Source organism: Neofelis nebulosa, chromosome 8 (assembly GCF_028018385.1).
Source record: "Neofelis nebulosa isolate mNeoNeb1 chromosome 8, mNeoNeb1.pri, whole genome shotgun sequence".
In the NCBI taxonomy this organism is placed as follows: Eukaryota; Metazoa; Chordata; class Mammalia; order Carnivora; family Felidae; genus Neofelis; species Neofelis nebulosa.
The window spans coordinates 32,021,900-32,031,523 of record NC_080789.1 but is presented as its reverse complement, the minus strand read 5'-3'; positions in this window follow the sequence as shown (position 1 = coordinate 32,031,523).

Here is a 9,624-nt window from a genome sequence, read left to right as displayed (position 1 = left end):
CAGTTTGGGGAGGTTATATGTTTCTAGAAATTTACCCATCTCTTCTAGGTTGTCCAATTTGTTGGCATATAATTTTTCATAATATTCTGTTATAATTCTTTGTAATTCTGTAGTGTTAATTATTTCTCCTCTTTCATTTCTAACTTTGTTTATTTGAGTTCTCTCTCTCTCTCTCTCTCTCTTTCTTTCTCCTTTGGTGGGTCTCACTAAAGACTTTTTTTTTCTTTTCAAAGAACCAGCTCCTGGTTTTATTGATCTGTTATTATTATTATTATTATTATTATTAATAATAATAGTTTCTATTTCATTTATTTCAATTCTAATCTTTATTATGTTCTTCCTTGTACTAGTTTGGGGTTTTGTTTGTTCTTTTTTTCTAGTTCCTTTACTATAAGTTTAGGTTGTTTATTTGATATTTTTCTTACTTCTTGAGGTTGGTCTATATTGCTATAAAACTTATTTTTAGAACAGCTTTTGCTGCATCCCAAAGATTTTGGACTGTTGTGTTTTCATTTTCATTTGTCTCCATTAACTTTTTAATTTTATCTTTAATTTTTCATTATTTTTGTTCTTAGTGTTTATTTATTATTGAGAGACAGAGACAGACTTTGAGCATGGGAGGGGAAGAGAGAGAGGGAGACACAGACTCTGAAGCAGGCTCCAGGCTCCAAGCTGCCAGCACAGAGCCTGACACAGGGCTCGAACCCACCGACTGTGAAATCATGACCTGAGCTGAAGTCCGACACCTATCCGACTGAGCCACCCAGGCGGCCTTATTTTCTCTTTGATTTTTTCGGTTGATTCATTCATTGTTTAGTAACATGTTATTTAGTCTCTATGTATTTGTGTTTTTTCCAGATTTCTTCTTATAGTAAATTTCTAGTTTCATAGCTTTGTGGTCAGAAAAGATGCATGGGGTGACTTCAATCTTTTTGAATTTGTTGAGAATTGTTTTGTGGCCTAATATGTGATCTATTCTGAAGAATGTTCCATGTGCACTTGAAAAGAAAGTGTATTCTGCTGGTTTAGGATGAAATGTTCCGAACTTATGTGAGATCCATCTGCTACAATGTGTCATTCAAAGCTTCTGTTTCCGTGTTGATTTTCTGTTTGGATGATTTATGCATTGAAGTAAGTGGGGTGCTAAAATCCCCTGTTATTATTGCATTCCCATTGGTTACTTCCTTTGTGCTCATTACTAGCTGCTTTTTGTATTTGGGTGCCTTCATGTTGAGTGCATAAATATTTATGAATTTTATATGTTCTTGTCAGATTGTCCCCCTTATTATTAGTGTCCTTCTTTGCCTCTTGTTACAGTCTTTGTTTTAAAGTCTATTTGCTTATATACCCTGACTTTCTTTTCACTTCCATTTGCATGAAAAATGCTTCTCCATCCCTTTCCTTTCAAGCTGCATGTGTCTTTAGGTCTGACATGAGTCCCTTGTAGGCAGCAGATAGATTGGTCTTGCTATTTTATCCATTCTGTCACCCTGTGTCTTTTGATTGGAGCATTTAGTCCATTTGCATTCAAAGTAATTATTGATAGTTATGTACTTGTCATCACTTTGTTACTTACTTTATTATTGTTTTGTACTCTGTTCCTTCTTTCACAGTTTGCTGGCTTACTTTGGTGATACACTTTGATTACTTTCTGTTTATTTTTTGCATATCTATTACTCATTTTTGATTTGTGGTTACCATTTGATTTGTATACAGTATATTATGCATATAGCAATCTATATTAAGTTGATGGTCACTTAAGTTTGAAACCATCCTTTTTTAAAAATTATTTTTAATGTTTTATTTATTTTTGAGAGAGCAAGAGCAAGCGAGCGAGTGAGAGAGAGAGAGAGAGAGAGAATGGGAGCAGGGAAGGGGCAGAAAGATGAGGAGACACAGAATCTGAAGAAGGCTCCAGGCTCCAAGCTTTCAGTACAGAGCCCAACACAGGGTTAGAACCCATGAATTATGAGATCATGACTTGAGCCAAAGTTGGACACTCAACCGACTGAGCTACCCAGGTGCCCCAGTTTGGACCCATTCTTTACTCCTCCCTGCATCATGTTTTAGGTTTATTATGTCATACTTTACATCCTTTTATTTTGTGAATTTCTTGGCTGATTTTTACAGATATACTTATTTTTGTACCTTTTGTGCTTTGTACTTTTTCTTTCTGCTACTTATATTCTTTCCTTTCCACTCTAAGAGTCATATTTAATATTTTCTGTAGGGATGGCTTAGTGGTCGTGAATTCCTTTAACTTTTGTTTGTCTGGGAAACTCTTTGTCTCTCCTTCTTTTCTGAATGATAATGTTGATGGATAGGGTATTCTTGGCTGCAGGATTTTTTCTTTACCATTTTGGATATATTATGCCATACCTTCTGGCCTGCAAAGTTTCTTCTGAAAAATCTGCTCATAGTTTTACTGTGGTTTCCTTATATGTAACTGTTACCTTTTCTCTTTCTGCTTTTAAAGTTCTCTGTTACTACTTTTTGCCATTTTAGTTACCATATGTCTTGGTATTTACCTCTTTGTCTTGATTTTGTTGGGGTCTCTCTGTGCCTCTTGGATCTGGATGTCTGTTTCCTTGCCCAGATTTGGTAAGTCTTCAGTTGTTATTTCTTCAAGTAAACTCTCTGCCCCCTTTTCTCTCTCTTATCTTCTGGAATCCCTATAATGTGAATGTTATTATGCTTCATGGTGTAACCGAATTCCCTAAGTCTATTTTTATTTTTTTTCCTCTCTCCTGTTCAGCTTGATTCTGTTCCATTACTCCATCCTCCAGGTCTTTGATCCATTCTTTTGCTTCCTCTAGTCTATTATTTATTCTATTTAGTGTATTTTTAGTTTAATTTATTGAGTTCTTCACCTCTGATTATTTCTTATTTATGTCTTCTGTCCTTTTGTCAGTGGTCTCACTGAGGTTCTCCACTCTTTCAAGTCCAATGAGTATCTTTATGATCATTACTTCAAATTCTCTATCAGTCATATTACTTACCTCTGTTTCATTTAGCTCTCTGGTGATTTTGTCCTGTAATTTCACCTGGGACATATTCCTCTGTTTTCTCATTTAGTCTAACTCTCTGTGTCTGTTTCTGTGTGTTAGGAAATTCAGCTATGTATCCTGCTTTTGAAAGTAGTGACCTTATGAAGAAGAGGTCCTTGTAGTGCCATGCTGCAATGTCCCATGTTCATCAGAAAGTGGCTGAGCCACTTTTGCCTTCAGTCTAATCATCTGCAATGGTTCTCTTTGCCTATTGTAGCCAGGATTTGGTCCCTGTGTTTTTACTGGTCCAGTCTGGGGATGCCTTGGGCTTGAATTGATTCAGACCATCTGTTTGCCAGAAATGTAACAGCACTGAACAGTAGGGCACTTTCCCTGTGTTGTGCCCTGAGAAGCTTTCATTGTTGGTTAGGGCCTGCAGTCAGACCAGATGTCTGCCCTCAGACCACTGCAAGGGCCACAGTGAGACTGGTGTGTGTAATTATCTTTCTCTCACTCCTGGGCAGGAGTCAGTTGAGAGTGGTGGTCTCCCTGTTGGGGCTGCTTGCACATTGCCATGCTTCTGGCTCCACTTTGGATGGGCTCTGGCCAAAGACATATTGGAGGGGGCAGGTCCACAACATAATAAGAGGTAAGGGCACACTGTTAGCAAGGTATATGTGGGTCTGCTGTGGGAGAGGACCTGAAGCCACTTTAGGAAACTCCTGCCTTGAATGGTTGGAGGGGGTGGATCTTCAGTAGAATATAGAAGTGGGGCTCACTTTTAGCAACTTAGGTGGAGAATGTTTGCCCCATGCTGGTTTCACAGGTGTCAGTGTGCCTAGGCTTGGAGTAGGGGAGGGGGAGGGAAATAGCACCAGTTCTTTGTTCCTGAAAAACTCTCCCAAAAGATTCCTGCCCCTCCAGCACTTTCTGAGATTAGTAAATAAATCTTCCCATATACGACTGGCATTTTTCAAACTGCTGCTTCCATGCTGTATTTTCACTGAGCTGTTTGTTGTGCTATTTCTCTGAGGGTGGGGATTCAGTTTCCTGACATCCTCCTGGTTCTCTCAAAGTTGAGGCTACTGATTTTTAAAGTTCCAGGTGTTAAGCCCTGCTGATTGTAAAAACTCATGAAATTATGCCCCTGTGGTTTTCAAAGCCAAATGTTATGAGAATTTATCTTCTCTCTGTAGGTTCCTCGTGCCTGGGATACCTGGTGTGGTGTCCGTTTCTTTCTGTTCTTCATGCCTGTGGTTTCCCTCACTTCCATGGATAGTCCTGGAGATCTGATTAGCTCTGGACTATGTTTCCACCCTTTCTACCTTCTTCCAATGTGGTCTCTTCTCTACATTTAGCTGTAGAGAGTCTGTTCTGCCAGTCTTCAGGTCATTTTCAGGGTTATTTACATTGATGTGGGTGTTTTCTAGTTGTATCTATAGAATGAGGTCAGCTTAGGATCCTCCTACCCTGTCATCTTACCCTTTGTGTTCTGAAGTTTTAAGTGGATATGTTTGAAATATTATACAGCTGGATAATATTTACAGCTTATAAAAATACTAATCAATTAGAATTCTCTGCATTTACATTGTGATTGCTGATATGTTTGAATTTATTTTTGCTGATTTATTTTGTGCTTTTTGTAGAACTTCTCTCTCACATGCGTGCTTTTCACTTTAAAAAATTTTTCTTATTCCCTTTAATTCTCTCCACCAATTAGTCAATAATATGGTTTCTCTTTTCTTGCAGTTATTCTACAAATTTTTAGCATGCATAGTGTCTAAGATTATACCATTTCTTACTCTTTTATACAAGTACAGTATATTTGTACTTGGATTATGATTTGCATGGTGCCCCCTTCAACGTATAAAGTATATTCCACACAATCTTATATGTTCAACTCAGTTGAACATATAAGATTATGTTCTTATATATAAGTTATATGTTCTTATATGTTCAACTCAGTTTCCCTTAAATCTGGTTATAATCTATTCTTATAACCCATTCTTATAACCTATGTATACTTATTGTCTAAGATTTTAGTTCTATCATGATTTTTTTGAACTTACAAATTAGAAAACTTTGTTATTGCCTATACAGTCATCGTTTTATTAAATTAAGCCATAAATTAATGTTCTTTGTTAACAATTCTTTTTGGTCGTCAAGATTATTTTGTAAATCACTTTCCTTCATGAAGAATTTCCTTCAGATGTAAATTTAGTAATTTGGCAAAGATTTCAGTTTTGATTTGTCTAAAAGAGTTTTATTTCTTTCATATTCTTGAAAAGTGGCAGCACTTTCTTGTCTAGATTATTATCTTTCAATGCATTGATTTTTTCATTATTGTATAGATCTGCTGATATGTAGAATTCTAATATGGACATAATATTTCTTTTTTTGTTGGAAAATTGTCTTTTCTTTCAATTTGATTTAAGATGTTATTTTTGATATACTACAGTCCCAGGCAGAGGGTACAGATATGAGATTGTTTTTGTTCATTCTCTTTTGACCCAGTGGGCTTACTGTATTTAAGGGTGGTGTTTTTTAGCCATTCTGAAAAATCCAACCATTATCTTGTCTTTCTATAATTTTCTGTATTGTCTTCTCTGAACTCCAATTATGCTTTGTCTCTTTACCTTTCGTTTTTCTCTGTTTACCTTTCTTTTATATTTTATGTTTTTTAGTCTCTCTGTGATCTATTATGAATAACTTACCTCAAATATATCCTTCAGTTTATACTTTCTTCAGCAATTTCTAATCTCTATCCTTTATTTTTTCCACCTTCTTTTCAATATTTCTCGCCAATATTGATAGCTTTTTGTCATTCTTCATATTTTCAATGCATTATTTTATTTTTTAATTATTAAAAACACTTCTCATATTTTTTGCAGGTCTGATTTAATATATTGTTGCTACAGTTGACCAATGGTTGCTTCTATGTGTTTAATTTTTTAATTAAAAATTTGCATTACTTGGGACTTTTTCTTTGGCAATTCCTCAGTATCTGAATTTAGAGACCAGAAACCAGAAATGATTTACTTTTACTTCATCCAAGTGCCTGGGGCACTTACCAATTTGACAACACTTTGTACTATATTTTGCACTTCAAGTGTATTGGGACATTTTGATAATGTTGATTCAAATCCAATATTCACCTGAAAAAAAAGTTAGGTCTTTAGAAATTTTAAGAGAAGAGGTTATGTATTCACACTGTCTCTGTCTACAAGGTAATTGTTCTTTTTCTAGTTTCCTCTCTGAACATTATCATCTTTAATGGGTCCTGGATTTTTGTGAAGTTTTTCATCCTGTCCCCAACTCTGTTCATGCCTTAGACATTGTTTTTCATTCTCCAGTTGTGGACCATTAAAGTTCAAACTCTGTGGCACCAAGATTCTGCAGATACCCCAAGGCAAACACCAGTTCTCATGCTTCCTTATTCTTCTGGACTCCCCTCTTGTCATTCTGGTTTCTGAGGACATTTTTTTCTTTCCTTACTGCAGACATGCACTGAAAGAGATGTTTTGTTTTACAGTGTGTTATTTCTAAATGTGGCATATTTTGGTATGTTCTTCCAAAAAGGGATGTTATTCTTTGAATAAATATTTTACCATACTGCTAGAAACTGAGTATTCATGTTTCATTGTTTACAATTAATTATGTTTTCATAGAAGTTACAATTTACTGGGTAGTTACTATGTTGCAGGCACTATACTAAGTTCAATTTATTACCTTATTATTACAATTAATAATGTAATACTAGAGCAAAATAGCATGGAAATACTTGAGAAAATATGACCACTTAAGACATTCTAGTACTGTCTTTAATTATGAAGCTATTCTAAATCTTGGGCTTACTTTGCTTTAGATTCTTAATATTAAAGATTAGAAGAAGGACTAAACAAGATCAAATGACTTTCCCTAATCACTCTTTGGTTAATAGCAAAGAAAGGTATGCATTACTTTTCACAGAATAGTTTACAGAACTTCTGGTTTTGCCTGAGGCTTTCTTAATATCCACAACAGCTCCACACAACAATAAGCCTCTGAATTACCTAGGCAGTGTAGAATCAAGGAATTAGAAATTATTTAGGAATCACATACTTGTCCAATACATTCCCCACCTGAGATATATTTAAAAAATGTAATTAACACTGACCCTTCTGCTCAGCCTAGCTCCTTCACTGTGAGGACAAATCTCTGGAAAAATCTAGATTCCTGTTACAGTTAATACAGACTTTCTTGTTCTGTCCACAGTTTGCATAAAAGAAACAATTAGTGTTCAGATCCCACCTGCTACATAATTAATAGGAAAATATGAAAAATAGATAGAAACTGTTTCTCTTTGGTATATGGGTGCTAAGACTATCCCTAATATTTGCTGAGCCTAGAAGAAGAGTAGACATGAAGATTCACATACCATATATTTAAATATTTAAAAATTATAAATCAAGCTGACAAATAACCCTGCACAGTAACTAGAAGACTTGGGTTTGTATTTAGAATTCTGGGAAAATTCAGAGTTCTGCACTAGAAACTAGAAGCATGAAGAACCTCAATCTCCTGGAACAAGGTGCACCTTCTTTTCTTCCTATTCCCTGCTATGTTCCATATACACCTTGTATATGTGTATCTGTATGTGTATATATATATGTGTGTGTGTGTGTGTGTGTATATATATATATATATATACACACATATACATATGTATATGTATAGACATGACAACCCACACTTTCCACCTCCGTTAACACCTTGAAAATAGGTTTGCTTCTCCAACTCTTTAATAGGTTCATCCTTTGGAGGAATGTCTTAGGGGAGAGACTCATGCAGTCCAAGAAATGGGCTCAAGATGATTTGAACAGTGAAATCTGACTTCTGTGATACTAGAGCATACTCTAGAGGGAGGAGCATGTCTCCATATAGATATGTTTCCATGGCCTGTGGAGTCCTTGCCTAGGATAAGTCTCTCAAAACACAAAAATCTTGGCAATGGTGCTATATTCCTTTGTTAAAATTTGTACTGGTTGAGGCAGGAAAAAGGATTCTCAGAGGTAGGCATTAGAGCATTCATCAAATATTAAGTGACTATTATATTCCTGATGGAAGGGATATAAAGAAGGAAAGAGACTGTTCTTTCCTTATAAACGCTCATTACCTAATAGAAGAAATAAGCTAATCACTATACATAATATAACTGCATAACAGAAAGTAGGTGTGTCCAAGAAAAAAAGTTCTCTGTAAAACCCGTATTCTCACCAACACCTCTCTGGAGAGCACAAAGAATGTCTCTCCAACCTAAAGTAGAAGGTAACTGCTCCTGCAAAGTTAACAGTTCATCTTTTATCCCATAGTGGTGTCAGAATGGGGTGCAGGCCAATACCTCATGCCATGCTATAAATTGGCACTCCTGCTCATAAAAAGAAATGCTAGCAGCAAGGAAATTTTTGAGAGATCCTGTGACCAGTCAATGCCAAGCTAGATTTTCACTTGAAATATCTGTGAAGCATGCCTTTTCCATATTCCCATAGTACCTATTCTATACCTCTACTTTGGCACACATATTATATAAATCACTCTTTGCATGACACATTAGAAACATTTAGAGGGAAAGAGTTGGCTTATTTTTGTATCCATAGCATCTAGCAGATGGCTTAACCTCAGAGGGTGTTCTTTCAACATTTATTGAATGAATTGCTGCTATAAACAGAATATTTGTGTCCCCCCACTTCTTATGTTGAGATCCTAACCCCCCCCCATGTAGTGCCTTTGGGAACCAAAAAGGTCATGAGGGTGGAGCCTTCGTAAATGGAATTAGTATCCTTGAAACAGAGACCTCAGAATGTTCCCTCTTCCCTTCCACCATAAGAGGCCATAGCAAGAAGTCATTTATGACTCAGGAAGTGGACCCGCACCAGACACCAAATCTCCAGTACCTGGATCTTGGACTTCCCAGCCTACAAAATTATGATAAATATTTGTTGTTTAATACCACCTAGTCTATGGTATTTTGTTATAGCACCCCAAATGAACTAATACAGTTACAGTATGCTCGCATAAAATGAATTGCATTTAGAATATAGTACTGTGAAAAAATAATTTGAGGGGGCACTAGTATTGTTTTATGATATAGCTGTGTTTTCTTCTTGACTTGATTGTCAAAAAACTCAAATGTAATACAATATACATGTTCTGATATTTGCTTTTTCCTTATTTTATGAGGAAAAGACATGGTTATGAACAACATATCGACACCACTATTAAGGGAGGACAAAAGGGAGGTAATAGGGAAGAAACCTTGACTATGAGTTTTACTGTCATGACTCCAAAGTTTTTATCACTGGCCCAGAGTGGTCCAGTATGGCTTTAGAGTGAATTGGGCCCTGAGGAAAGGAAGTATAATCAGATATGCAACAGGTCTAGTGGAGTGTAGAGAATAGGCTAGAGTCACAGGCACTCATGGTACCATCCTGCTTCTGCCAATTACAAATGAGCTAACTACTCAGTGTCTAATTTTCTCATTAATGGGGGCAATAATAATCCCTAGCTCATAGTTTATTTTTATGGGATGGAGTACTAATGTTTAAATGAGTTATTTCATGTAGTATAGTGCCTGTGATGTAGTAACAACTATTAGTTT